The sequence below is a fragment of the Perissodus microlepis genome, chromosome 6 (genome assembly GCF_051167445.1).
Source record: "Perissodus microlepis isolate ML-2025 ecotype Zambia chromosome 6, ASM5116744v1, whole genome shotgun sequence".
NCBI classification, from domain to species: Eukaryota; Metazoa; Chordata; class Actinopteri; order Cichliformes; family Cichlidae; genus Perissodus; species Perissodus microlepis.
The window spans coordinates 33,222,449-33,236,847 of record NC_140466.1 but is presented as its reverse complement, the minus strand read 5'-3'; the positions used below and the strand labels follow the sequence as shown (position 1 = coordinate 33,236,847).

Here is a 14,399-nt window from a genome sequence, read left to right as displayed (position 1 = left end):
GCCTCCCTCCTTCTGACATTGTAAAGGAACCCTAACTTTATTAATTTTTTTAATAGTAAGATATATATATATGTATGTATGTATATGTTTTTTGTCCTCAGATGAGGTTTGAAGTGTCTGTGTGGTGCAGCTGGTCTGGTCTGTCTCTGTACAGTCGAGGCTGCACCCACCTATAAAAGGTGGAGGCTCACCAGGACATGCACACCTCACAAGTTCCCGGCTCTCTCGACTCGGTTGAAGACGGGTTTCTTGGAGAAGGGGAGGGCAGTGAGGCACAGTCCCCCGACGCCCCTCGCAATGCCCCTCCTTCTTCGACTAACCCTCTGCATAGGAGCCGTGAGAGCCAGGAACTTGTGAGTTTTGTATGTCCACTCAGGCATCCTTCATACCTGGTCTGTAGGAAGTTCCTGTCAGAAGGAGGGGGCACCGCGAGGGCGTCGAGGGGCGGAAGGCGGTGCCTTAGTGCCTCCCTCCTTCTGACATTGTAAAGGAACCCTAACTTTATTAATTTTTTTAATAGTAAGACATATATATATATATATATATATATGTGTGTGTGTATATGTATGTATGTATATGTTTTTTGTCCTCAGATGAGGTTTGAAGTGTCTGTGTGGTGCAGCTGGTCTGGTCTGTCTCTGTACAGTCGAGGCTGCACCCACCTATAAAAGGTGGAGGCTCACCAGGACATGCACACCTCACAAGTTCCCGGCTCTCTCGACTCGGTTGAAGACGGGTTTCTTGGAGAAGGGGAGGGCAGTGAGGCACAGTCCCCCGTCCCCCGACGCCCCTCGCGATGCCCCTCCTTCTTCGACTAACCCTCTGCATAGGAGCCGTGAGAGCCAGGAACTTGTGAGTTTTGTATGTCCACTCAGGCATCATTCATACCTGGTCTGTAGGAAGTTCCTGTCAGAAGGAGGGGGCACCGCGAGGGCGTCGAGGGGCGGAAGGCGGTGCCTTAGTGCCTCCCTCCTTCTGACATTGTAAAGGAACCCTAACTTTATTATTTTTTTTAATAGTAAGACATATATATATATATATATATATATGTGTGTGTGTATATGTATGTATGTATATGTTTTTTGTCCTCAGATGAGGTTTGAAGTGTCTGTGTGGTGCAGCTGGTCTGGTCTGTCTCTGTACAGTCGAGGCTGCACCCACCTATAAAAGGTGGAGGCTCACCAGGACATGCACACCTCACAAGTTCCCGGCTCTCTCGACTCGGTTGAAGACGGGTTTCTTGGAGAAGGGGAGGGCAATGAGGCACAGTCCCCCGACGCCCCTCGCGATGCCCCTCCTTCTTCGACTAACCCTCTGCATAGGAGCCGTGAGAGCCAGGAACTTGTGAGTTTTGTATGTCCACTCAGGCATCCTTCATACCTGGTCTGTAGGAAGTTCCTGTCAGAAGGAGGGGGCACCGCGAGGGCGTCGAGGGGCGGAAGGCAGTGCCTTAGTGCCTCCCTCCTTCTGACATTGTAAAGGAACCCTAACTTTATTAATTTTTTTAATAGTAAGATATATATATATGTATGTATGTATATGTTTTTTGTCCTCAGATGAGGTTTGAAGTGTCTGTGTGGTGCAGCTGGTCTGGTCTGTCTCTGTACAGTCGAGGCTGCACCCACCTATAAAAGGTGGAGGCTCACCAGGACATGCACACCTCACAAGTTCCCGGCTCTCTCGACTCGGTTGAAGACGGGTTTCTTGGAGAAGGGGAGGGCAATGAGGCACAGTCCCCCGACGCCCCTCGCGATGCCCCTCCTTCTTCGACTAACCCTCTGCATAGGAGCCGTGAGAGCCAGGAACTTGTGAGTTTTGTATGTCCACTCAGGCATCCTTCATACCTGGTCTGTAGGAAGTTCCTGTCAGAAGGAGGGGGCACCGCGAGGGCGTCGAGGGGCGGAAGGCAGTGCCTTAGTGCCTCCCTCCTTCTGACATTGTAAAGGAACCCTAACTTTATTAATTTTTTTAATAGTAAGATATATATATATGTATGTATGTATATGTTTTTTGTCCTCAGATGAGGTTTGAAGTGTCTGTGTGGTGCAGCTGGTCTGGTCTGTCTCTGTACAGTCGAGGCTGCACCCACCTATAAAAGGTGGAGGCTCACCAGGACATGCACACCTCACAAGTTCCCGGCTCTCTCGACTCGGTTGAAGACGGGTTTCTTGGAGAAGGGGAGGGCAGTGAGGCACAGTCCCCCGACGCCCCTCGCAATGCCCCTCCTTCTTCGACTAACCCTCTGCATAGGAGCCGTGAGAGCCAGGAACTTGTGAGTTTTGTATGTCCACTCAGGCATCCTTCATACCTGGTCTGTAGGAAGTTCCTGTCAGAAGGAGGGGGCACCGCGAGGGCGTCGAGGGGCGGAAGGCGGTGCCTTAGTGCCTCCCTCCTTCTGACATTGTAAAGGAACCCTAACTTTATTAATTTTTTTAATAGTAAGACATATATATATATATATATATATATGTGTGTGTGTATATGTATGTATGTATATGTTTTTTGTCCTCAGATGAGGTTTGAAGTGTCTGTGTGGTGCAGCTGGTCTGGTCTGTCTCTGTACAGTCGAGGCTGCACCCACCTATAAAAGGTGGAGGCTCACCAGGACATGCACACCTCACAAGTTCCCGGCTCTCTCGACTCGGTTGAAGACGGGTTTCTTGGAGAAGGGGAGGGCAGTGAGGCACAGTCCCCCGTCCCCCGACGCCCCTCGCGATGCCCCTCCTTCTTCGACTAACCCTCTGCATAGGAGCCGTGAGAGCCAGGAACTTGTGAGTTTTGTATGTCCACTCAGGCATCTTTCATACCTGGTCTGTAGGAAGTTCCTGTCAGAAGGAGGGGGCACCGCGAGGGCGTCGAGGGGCGGAAGGCAGTGCCTTAGTGCCTCCCTCCTTCTGACATTGTAAAGGAACCCTAACTTTATTAATTTTTTTAATAGTAAGATATATATATATGTATGTATGTATATGTTTTTTGTCCTCAGATGAGGTTTGAAGTGTCTGTGTGGTGCAGCTGGTCTGGTCTGTCTCTGTACAGTCGAGGCTGCACCCACCTATAAAAGGTGGAGGCTCACCAGGACATGCACACCTCACAAGTTCCCGGCTCTCTCGACTCGGTTGAAGACGGGTTTCTTGGAGAAGGGGAGGGCAGTGAGGCACAGTCCCCCGTCCCCCGACGCCCCTCGCGATGCCCCTCCTTCTTCGACTAACCCTCTGCATAGGAGCCGTGAGAGCCAGGAACTTGTGAGTTTTGTATGTCCACTCAGGCATCTTTCATACCTGGTCTGTAGGAAGTTCCTGTCAGAAGGAGGGGGCACCGCGAGGGCGTCGAGGGGCGGAAGGCGGTGCCTTAGTGCCTCCCTCCTTCTGACATTGTAAAGGAACCCTAACTTTATTAATTTTTTTAATAGTAAGACATATATATATATATATGTGTGTGTGTATATGTATGTATGTATATGTTTTTTGTCCTCAGATGAGGTTTGAAGTGTCTGTGTGGTGCAGCTGGTCTGGTCTGTCTCTGTACAGTCGAGGCTGCACCCACCTATAAAAGGTGGAGGCTCACCAGGACATGCACACCTCACAAGTTCCCGGCTCTCTCGACTCGGTTGAAGACGGGTTTCTTGGAGAAGGGGAGGGCAGTGAGGCACAGTCCCCCCGTCCCCCGACGCCCCTCGCGATGCCCCTCCTTCTTCGACTAACCCTCTGCATAGGAGCCGTGAGAGCCAGGAACTTGTGAGTTTTGTATGTCCACTCAGGCATCCTTCATACCTGGTCTGTAGGAAGTTCCTGTCAGAAGGAGGGGGCACCGCGACGGCGTCGAGGGGCGGAAGGCGGTGCCTTAGTGCCTCCCTCCTTCTGACATTGTAAAGGAACCCTAACTTTATTAATTTTTTTAATAGTAAGACATATATATATATATATATATATGTGTGTGTGTATATGTATGTATGTATATGTTTTTTGTCCTCAGATGAGGTTTGAAGTGTCTGTGTGGTGCAGCTGGTCTGGTCTGTCTCTGTACAGTCGAGGCTGCACCCACCTATAAAAGGTGGAGGCTCACCAGGACATGCACACCTCACAAGTTCCCGGCTCTCTCGACTCGGTTGAAGACGGGTTTCTTTGAGAAGGGGAGGGCAGTGAGGCACAGTCCCCCGACGCCCCTCGCGATGCCCCTCCTTCTTCGACTACCCCTCTGCATAGGAGCCGTGAGAGCCAGGAACTTGTGAGTTTTGTATGTCCACTCAGGCATCCTTCATACCTGGTCTGTAGGAAGTTCCTGTCAGAAGGAGGGGGCACCGCGAGGGCGTCGAGGGGCAGAAGGCGGTGCCTTAGTGCCTCCCTCCTTCTGACATTGTAAAGGAACCCTAACTTTATTAATTTTTTTAATAGTAAGATATATATATATGTATGTATGTATATGTTTTTTGTCCTCAGATGAGGTTTGAAGTGTCTGTGTGGTGCAGCTGGTCTGGTCTGTCTCTGTACAGTCGAGGCTGCACCCACCTATAAAAGGTGGAGGCTCACCAGGACATGCACACCTCACAAGTTCCCGGCTCTCTCGACTCGGTTGAAGACGGGTTTCTTGGAGAAGGGGAGGGCAGTGAGGCACAGTTCCCCGTCCCCCGACGCCCCTCGCGATGCCCCTCCTTCTTCGACTAACCCTCTGCATAGGAGCCGTGAGAGCCAGGAACTTGTGAGTTTTGTATGTCCACTCAGGCATCCTTCATACCTGGTCTGTAGGAAGTTCCTGTCAGAAGGAGGGGGCACCGCGAGGGCGTCGAGGGGCGGAAGGCGGTGCCTTAGTGCCTCCCTGCTTCTGACATTGTAAAGGAACCCTAACTTTATTAATTTTTTTAATAGTAAGATATATATATATGTATGTATGTATATGTTTTTTGTCCTCAGATGAGGTTTGAAGTGTCTGTGTGGTGCAGCTGGTCTGGTCTGTCTCTGTACAGTCGAGGCTGCACCCACCTATAAAAGGTGGAGGCTCACCAGGACATGCACACCTCACAAGTTCCCGGCTCTCTCGACTCGGTTGAAGACGGGTTTCTTTGAGAAGGGGAGGGCAGTGAGGCACAGTCCCCCGACGCCCCTCGCGATGCCCCTCCTTCTTCGACTAACCCTCTGCATAGGAGCCGTGAGAGCCAGGAACTTGTGAGTTTTGTATGTCCACTCAGGCATCCTTCATACCTGGTCTGTAGGAAGTTCCTGTCAGAAGGAGGGGGCACCGCGAGGGCGTCGAGGGGCGGAAGGCGGTGCCTTAGTGCCTCCCTCCTTCTGACATTGTAAAGGAACCCTAACTTTATTAATTTTTTTAATAGTAAGACATATATATATATATATATATATGTGTGTGTGTGTATATGTATGTATGTATATGTTTTTTTTCCTCAGATGAGGTTTGAAGTGTCTGTGTGGTGCAGCTGGTCTGGTCTGTCTCTTTACAGTCGAGGCTGCACCCACCTATAAAAGGTGGAGGCTCACCAGGACATGCACACCTCACAAGTTCCCGCCTCTCTCGACTCGGTTGAAGACGGGTTTCTTGGAGAAGGGGAGGGCAATGAGGCACAGTCCCCCGTCCCCCGACGCCCCTCGCGATGCCCCTCCTTCTTCGACTAACCCTCTGCATAGGAGCCGTGCGAGCCAGGAACTTGTGAGTTTTGTATGTCCACTCAGGCATCCTTCATACCTGGTCTGTAGGAAGTTCCTGTCAGAAGGAGGATGGACAGTGAACATTTTAAGCCCACTCGGCAGCGACAGATGGCCACCCCTTCCTGAGCCTGGTTCTGTCGGAGGTTTCTCCCCGTTAAAAGGGAGTTTTTCCTCCCCACCGTCGCCAAGTGCTTGCTCATAGGGGATTTTTTGGGCTTTTTTTTTTTTTTAAAACCAACCGCTGATAAGTTCACTGGCATCAAGTTTAGGACTCTGCAAATATTTAAATGGATAATTCGTCATCAAGTGAGGAATGATCCATTTAAATCATATTTGAGAGTCACATATATTTTTATATAAATATGATTTGTTGGACAATAAGGCAAATCACAGACTAATTTGGACAATTGGGAAAAATTAAATAAATAAAAAAAATAGGATAAAATGCATGTGTCATTGTTTCATATTGATTTCAAATAACATACCATTTGATTTCAACATATTTTTGTTACACTTGCAGTGGTGTTATTTTGTTATGATCCTGTTCATTTTAAATCTAAATCTAAATATAAATCATCTAAATAGAAATGGAAAACTAGAAAAATTAAAAATATAGCTTTACTAATCTGAAAGTTATTTGTCATTGGATCCATCATTCCCACAGTGGAAACACATTATTTCATATTATGTTCAATTCAGTAGTTAAAAGTATAAAATTTAATAATGTCTATTTTTAGTTTACTTTGTTAATAAACACATTTTTTAGTATTTTAGAAACACTAACATCATACATATCCAAATATGAAGCAATGTTTTAACTCCCATTTACATACAGACCTGTGGCCAACTTTATAAACCATTTTGAATTTTTTCCAGCTGAGGCGTTCAAAATAGATATACTTTTGATTGTCACAGTGTTATTTGGGCAGCTGCCTGCCTAATATAACATAACATCACCACAATATTTTACATTAAATGAGGAAATGTATCTTTGTTTCCTCAGCTAAGACTGCTTGGCTGCTGTAGCTTGTGTTTATGTTGAGAGTGACATCTGATTTAAAAGCAAGAAGCAAAAGCCACTGAGCACCATCAGTCAGCACAGAGGCAATGCTACAAATTTAAGGAACGAAGGTCAATTCTTTGTGTGTGTACATGCACAGAGCACATGTGCACACGGTTGTGCAGATTAACTCACAGATGTATATGACAACTCACATTTGTGGCATTGACATTGTTTTCCAATCTTAAATGTAATACATACATTTCCGTCATTGGCCATAATTCTTGCAAGGAAGGGACTCAAAGGTCACAAGTTATTAAATAAAATTAATTAAATACACCATTAAAAGAAGTTCACTATTCACTCCTTAACCCTTGTGCGCCCTGGACCAAAAAAAAAAAAAAAGAAGGGGGGGGTCACGCAGACCCCGGCAGCGCGGACCCAGGTCTTGTTGCGAAACAGGGCGCCGGTTCGCGGTGGGGGAAGATGGGGGTCAGGCGGACCCCCGGCTATAGCGGGTCTCGTCACAGCGTCGGACAAAGGCACCTAATTGGTTGTAACCCTCCATCGATCGCGCAAGTTATGATGGCAAACCTTGGGGTCTGGAGGGACCCCAAAGCGCCACGGCAACAACTCTCAACTTCACATCATCATCATCATCGTCTCCTTCTCGAGAGTGTTCCCGTACACCGGCCTCAGTGAGGACCTCGGACTCTCCGTTCCTCCTCGACCTCCTTCCTCCTTCTCCCCCGTTCTCCTGCTCCCCGCAGGCGAGCGCTTAGCCGGATGGGCCCCGGGTTACGTGTAAACCGGCCCAAGTGGGGACCGTGGGCGCTCCGTGCTCCGTGGGTACTCTGTGACCCCTTAGTGATCATGATGGGGTATTTCGCCACCCCGCACCACATTCGTAAGTTACGATGGCAAATACTGGGGTCTCGAGGGACCCTGAACCACCGGAGCAAACATCTCTCAACTTCACATAATCATCATCATCATCATCGTCTCCTTCCTCCTTCTCCTTGGTCCTTCTACCCTGCGCTTGCAAACGCTCAGCTTTACAGAGGGTAGTCTTCACGTAAACCGGCCCTCTCCTCAGTTCTCCTGGGCCTCGCTGTTGGACGCTTGGCTTTACAGAGGGCAGAGTTCGCGTAAACCGCCCTCCTTGAGGGCCTCAGACTCTCCCTGCCGCCTTCCTACCTCCTTCTGCTCCATTCTCCTGCTCCTCGCAGGCAAGCGCTTAGCCGGGTGGGCCCCAAGTTACGCGGAAACCGGCCTTCGCGAGGAATGGGGTGCTCTCTACTCCGTGGGTACACTGTGACCCCTTAGTAATGGCGATGGGGTATTTCGCAACCCCAATGCACATTCGTAAGTTACGATGACAAACACTGGGGTCTGGAGGGACCCCGAAACGTCGGAGGAAACAACTCTCAACTTCAGATCATCATCATCATCATCGTCTCCTTCTTGGCAGTGTTCGCGTAAACCGGCCTAAGTGAGGACCTCGGACACTACCTGCCTCCTAGTCCTCCCTCCTTCTCCTCGGTTCTCCTGTGCCTCGCTGTCGGACGCTTAGCTTTGCAGAGAGCAGTGTTCGCGTAAACTGGCCTCTATGAGGACCTCGGATGCCCCCTGCATCCTTGTCCTCCTACCTCCTGCTCCTCGGTTCTCCTGCTCCTCGCAGCGGCGGGCTTAGCCGGACGGGCCCAGGTTACACGTAAACCGGCCTAAGTGAGGACCTCGGACTCTCCCTGCCTCCTAGTCCTCCTTCCTCCTTCTGCTCCGTTCTCCTGCTCCTCGAAGGCGAGCACCTTGCCGGATCAGCCCCGGGTTACGCATAAACCGGCCTAAGCGAGGACCTCGGACTCTCTCTGACTCCCTGTTCTCTTTCCTCCTTCTGCTCCGTTCTCCTGCGCCTTGCAGGTGAGCGCTTTGCCAGATGGGCCCAGAGTTACGCGTAAACAGGCCTAACTCGGGACCTCGGGCGCTCTGTGTTCTGTGGGTACTGTGTGACTCCTTAGGAATCGCGATGGGGTATTTCGCAACCCCAATGCACATTCGTAAGTTACGATGGCAAACACTGGGGTCTGGAGGGACCCCGAAACGTCGGAGGAAACAACTCTCAACTTCACATCATCATCGTCTCCTTTTCGGCAGTGTTCGCGTAAACGGGCCTCTGTGAGGACCTCGGACTCTCCCTGCCTCAGCGTCCTCCTTCTTCGTTCTGCTCCGTTCTCCTGCTCCCCGCAGGCGAGCGCTTAGCCGGATGGGCCCCAGGTTACGCGAAAACAGGCCTCCGTGAGGACCTCGGACTCCCCCTCTCTTCTAGTCCTCCTACCTCCTTCTGTTCCTTTCTCCTGCTCCTCGCAGGGGAGCACTTAGCCAGGTGGGCCCCGGGTTACGCGTAAACCGGCCTTCGCGAGGACCGGGGGTGCTCTCTGCTCCGCGATTACTAAGGGGTCAAAGTGTACCCACGATGGGGTATTTCGCAACCCCAATGCACATTCGTAAGTTACGATGGCAAACACTGGGGTCTGGAGGGACCCCGAACCGCCGGAGCAAACAACTCTCAACTTCACCTCATCATCATCATCATCGTCGTCTCCTTCTCGGCAGTGTTCGCGTAAACCGGCCTAAGTGAGGACTTCGGACACTTCCTGCCTCCCCGTCCTGCGACCTCCTTCTGCTCCGTTCTCCTGCTCCTCGCAGGTGAGCGCTTTGCCGGATGGGTCTTGGGTTATGCGTAAACCGGCCTAAGTGAGGACCACAGGCTCTCCGTTGCTCCTCCTCTTCCTTGCTCCTTCTCCATCGTTCACCTGCGCCTCGCTAGTGAAAGAGCAGCTGCTTGGCCTGCCTATTACGCGAACACCGCCCTCCAGTTGGACCTCAGGCTCTCCGAGCCTCCTCGTCCTCCTTGCTCCCTCTACATCCTTGTCACGCTCCTCGCTAGAGTACGCTTAGGTTTGCAGAGGGTGGGTTTTGCGAAAAACGCCGTCGGTGAGGACATCGAGCTCTCCGTTGCTCCTTGTCCTCCTTGCTCCTCTCCATCGTTCTCCCGCGCCTCGCTAGTGAAAGAGCAGCTGCTTGGCCTGCCTATTACGCGAACACCGCCCTCCAGTTGGACCTCAGGCTCTCCGAGCCTCCTCGTCCTCCTTGCTCCCTCTACATCCTTGTCACGCTCCTCGCTAGAGTACGCTTAGGTTTGCAGAGGGTGGGTTTTGCGAAAACCGCCGTCGGTGAGGACATCGAGCTCTCCGTTGCTCCTCGTCCTCCTTGCTCCTTCTCCATCGTTCTCCTGCGCCTCGCTAGTGAAAGTGCAGCTGCTTGGCCTGCCTATTACGCGAACACCACTCTCTGTTTGGACTTCAGACACTCCTTGCCTCCTCCTCATCTATGCTCCCTTTACATCGTTCTCATGCTCCTCGCTAGCGTACACGTAGGTCTCCGGAGGGCCGGTTTCGCGAACACCCCCTTCGGTGAGGACCTCGGGCTCTCCATTGCTCCTTGTCCTCCTTGCGCCTTCTCTACCGTTGTCATGCGCCACGGTAGTGAAAGAGAAGCTGTTTGGCCTTCCTATTATGCGAACATCGCCCTCCAGTTGGACCTCGGGCTCTGCGTTGCTTCTCGTACTCCTTGCTCCCTCTCCATCATTCTCAAGTTCCTCGCTAGTGAAAGAGAAGTTGTTTGGCCTACCTATTACGCAAACACCACCCTCCAGTTGGACCTCGGGCTCTCCGTTGCTCCTCATCCTCTTTGCTCCTTCTCTACCGTTGTCATGCGCCTCGCTAGTGAAAGAGCAGCTGCTTGGCCTGCCTATTATATGAACACCACCCTCCGTTTGGACTTCAGACACTCCTTGCCTCCTCCTCATCCTTGCTCCCTCTACATCGTTCTCAAGAGCCTCGCTAGCGTACGCTTAGGTCTGCGGAGGGCGGGTTACCTGAACACAGCCTTCCGTTTAGACCTCGGACTCTCAGTGTCTCCTCATCCTCCTTTCCCTTTTTTAAAACATTTTCCTCACTCTCACGCGCCTCGCTGGCGAGCCCTTAGCTTTGGGGAGGGTGGGTTTCGCGAACACCACCGTCTGTGAGGAACCCAGTACCTCCTACACACACACACACACACACACACACACATATACAGGAGGCAGTGAGGAGTAGAAGGAGGTTGTTGCTACGCTTGCGTCGCGAAACCAGGGCTCATTGTGTGTGCGCCCGGAGCAGCTACGGGGGAAACACATGGGACAACCGACCAGTTTGGGGCCATGGTTTATTCAACGTGTATTTTCAGTGTGGTTTAACTTGCTAATCTGATCTGAAATACTTTCCTTGAATGTGCCTTAATTTCACCTCTTTTTTCTTTCTTCTTTTCTTAGCTTACTGAAAATGTTGGCGACCAAAAGCCGGATCCAGGGATGTGTGCTGCTTGTGCTACTGGCGTTATGTGGGCAAACTGCTCGCTGTCAACATCGATACAAAGGTAAAGTGCAATCCTAGGGTTGTGTGCTGCTTGTGCTACTCGCTTTATGTGGACAAACTGCTTGCTGTCAACATCAATACAAAGATAACAAAAGAAAAGCCTAGTGTAACGTAGTGTTTTATGTTTTTTTTTTTTTCTAGAATGATTCAAATGTTACTATCATTTCCCCAACCCCGCAGGCTCTGCGACCCGTGAAGAACTGAGACTCCTTCTGGTCGGTAAAACAGGATCGGGAAAGAGTGCATCCGGAAACACCATCCTGGGGGATGCGAACGCTTTCAAAGAAGACGTTTCGCCCGAGTCTGTCACCGACGGCTGACTGAGAAAAGAGGCAGAGGGCGAAGACGGTAGAAATATCGCTGTGATCGACACTCTGGGGCTGTCTTTTGGATGAAATGGTGGATTTCAATGGAGGAAACCACTACACCAACGAGATGTATAAGGCGGCCCAGAAGACTCTCGCAGGAGAAAGGCTGAAGAGGAGAAAGGAGGAAGAATAAAGAAAAAGGGAAGAAGAGGAGAGGATCGAATTGAAGGAGCGGTGTAAATTCTTCCGCCTCGCTTCCCTGGGATTATTTGGCACAGGAGCGTACTTTACATCTTGTGTTCTCATGGGGCTCGTTGGAGCCCTTGGATATTCTCAGTTAAAGACGCCGAGCTTGACGGTTGGGCGTCTTCTTTACTCGTCGATACCGTGAAAACTGCGTAGGTGTATCACCTACTCGACCTAGTGATCAACGAGTACCGCACCGAAGCATGCAACGGGTGCAAGACCAATCACCCCAGCCAGAGACAACACGAGTGTCTGCGAGTCTTGGTGTCAGGGTCCCTGTGCCTACCCGGTCGGCTCAGTATGGCTACATATGTTTTTCATTTTGTTCCTGCTCTCTCCCTTCCTCTCTTTCCCTCCTCCCTCTGCCAGGGCGGAGCTCACCTGTGGGCTTCTGCCCTTGGTCCACGCACCTGGTCGCCATCACGCACCTGTGGCTCGTTACGAGAGTGTTCCAGCTCCTTTATAAGACGGCAGCTCTGTGTTTCTCGTCGCTGGACTGTTGCCGACCCGCATTCCCTGGACCAACCCCTGTGTTTCCTGAGTGATTGAGTGTGCGAGGAGTGGAGTACGTCATCGTGTTTTCTGTGGAGTGTGGAGAGGAGCGTGAGGAGTGGACGGAGTGCGTCTGGACTTTCAGCGTCTTTTCCCTTTGTGTGTGCACCCCCGGAGCCCGGCTTCCCCCTCACCTCTGTAAATAGATCACCTGGTGTGCTGTAATAAAGATTCTTGTGTTTCCCAACTCAGAGCCTGCGCGTGTGTCCGTTCCATCCCGCTGTGACACTTGGAGGATGACTTTTACGCTGAACATTATTACAGCATCAGGAAAAGACTCCTCACGCCGCGTTTCATTCCTTCCATTCAACGTCTCCTGATCATGTATTCACAGCCACCGAGGGCGCTGTACAGCACCGAGCACCTGAAACACGGACAGTTTGTTGATATTGTAATCAAAAATACAGCCCCGGGGGGGAGGGGGGGCATTTTAAAAACGCACCCTCCCTATTGCGCATACCCTAAAAGGTATGGCCTTCCAGATTGCCTCAGTTGTATCGTGAGTGTAATTTCAAATAAAATAAAATAAAACTCAGAAGCGTCTGTGTGTTGTATTCTTCTTTTTCTTTTTCTTCTTCTTCTTCTTCTTCTTCTTATTATTATTATTATTATTGTTATTATTATTATTATTATTATTATTATCATTATTATCATTATTGTGATTATGCTTCATTTTTATGTACTGGGGTATCAATGACCCCCACGCTGCCGCAGCAGCTTCTGTGCGTGGCCCCCAAGTGCTACGTTTTCTTTCCCGATCCCCTGACGAACCCATTAGAATCGCTTTGGGGCACTCTTCGACCCCAAATGATCATTCTGTTTTTTTTTCATTTTCATTCACCTGTCTCTACTGAGGGTGGGGTACTTTGGGACCCCCGGGGTCTGGGGCTGCCCCGAAGGGGAGCACAAGGGTTAAACATTGAAAATAGTGACATCAAGGGAAAAACATGCAGTGCAGCACTATCAGATGCCAGTGACGGTTGGGCTCAGGGATGAATCAGGTGAGCTGGATTCATGGCTGAATCAAGACATAGATTACCCTGCTGTGGTCAGTGAGGGAAAAACAGTGGGGAAAAAAAAAACGACGTTTCAAATGTGAAGTTCATATTAATACAGGTTTTGTTTCTAGGCAATTGTGCAGATGCAGGCTCTGGGCGGAGCCAGGAGTTTAACAGATTTAACATAATAACTACACTGATTTCATTTCCTAACACAGGATGACAAGACTGGGGCAACGATACTCGAGAGGAGAATTTCTGATACTTTCTGAGATATGATGTCACTAACCTTTTCTTTTAATTTCTAGCTCCAGGTGAATTGACACATGGGAGTGTGTCAAAAAGGGGGAAGATGAGTTTTAACATCAAACAATGGTTTTATGAATATTCTATGACTTTATTTGTGTGTTTAATAATTTAGGTATGGTAAAACTTAAGCTTGTAATGACCCAAAAGTTCCCAGACTTTTTTAGAGAACCAGTGAGAAGTTTAAAGCATGATTTTCATGTTTAAGCATTAATGATTGAAATAAACTGAATAGCGTTTAGAGGATAAAATGCCTGTGTTCATGAGAAGCTGAGTATCGCACTGGAGAGGAAATCGTAGGACGGAAGGCTGAAAGAAACACATGATTTTTGTAAAAAGGTGGCAAAGGTTAGAAGTAAAAATGGTTAATTTGTTTTTGATTTCTTTTACTAAAATAAGTGGTTATTTTTATTTTCATATACGCATTGCAAATGTGCTCATAATGAGTTGGCACTCAGTCTTTAGAAGGTCATAAGCTTCGTTCGGCATGATGGTCTGGACTGATATATTGCAGGTATTAACTTTGAGTGCAGAGGGCTAAATGCAAACACGCTTACACACACATAGATTATGATTAGAATAAGTCCCTGGGCCAGAGAGTCCTGAACATTCTGAATATTCTAAACCAATTTTGAATGACTAGAGGAACAATGAATAACAACATTAGATTATTAAGGCTAGGCAGAGAGGTGTTTTGGTTTTCTGTCTTACAGAGAAAGGAACAGACACCAGACGAGGTCACGGAGATATGAGGATCCTTCGCAGCAGAGATAGACGTGGAGACTGCTGAGACAGCAACTGGGGCCAAGGGTCATGCAGTTTGGGCTCTAGTTAGTCACCTCAAAAGGATGGATCCC

General features: G+C 49.6%; 1 long non-coding RNA gene across 1 annotated transcript in view; it reads left to right on the top strand.

Moving 5' to 3' along the window:
- The window catches only part of LOC146386052 (uncharacterized), a 16,875-nt gene extending 4,126 nt beyond the window's left edge, over window positions 1-12,749 (top strand). The window contains exons 3-4 of the long non-coding RNA XR_014800543.1: window positions 11,030-11,133; window positions 11,313-12,749. This is a non-coding gene — a long non-coding RNA (uncharacterized LOC146386052). The remainder of the gene's footprint in view (window positions 1-11,029; window positions 11,134-11,312) is intronic.
- Window positions 12,750-14,399: the final 1,650 nt, after the last annotated feature.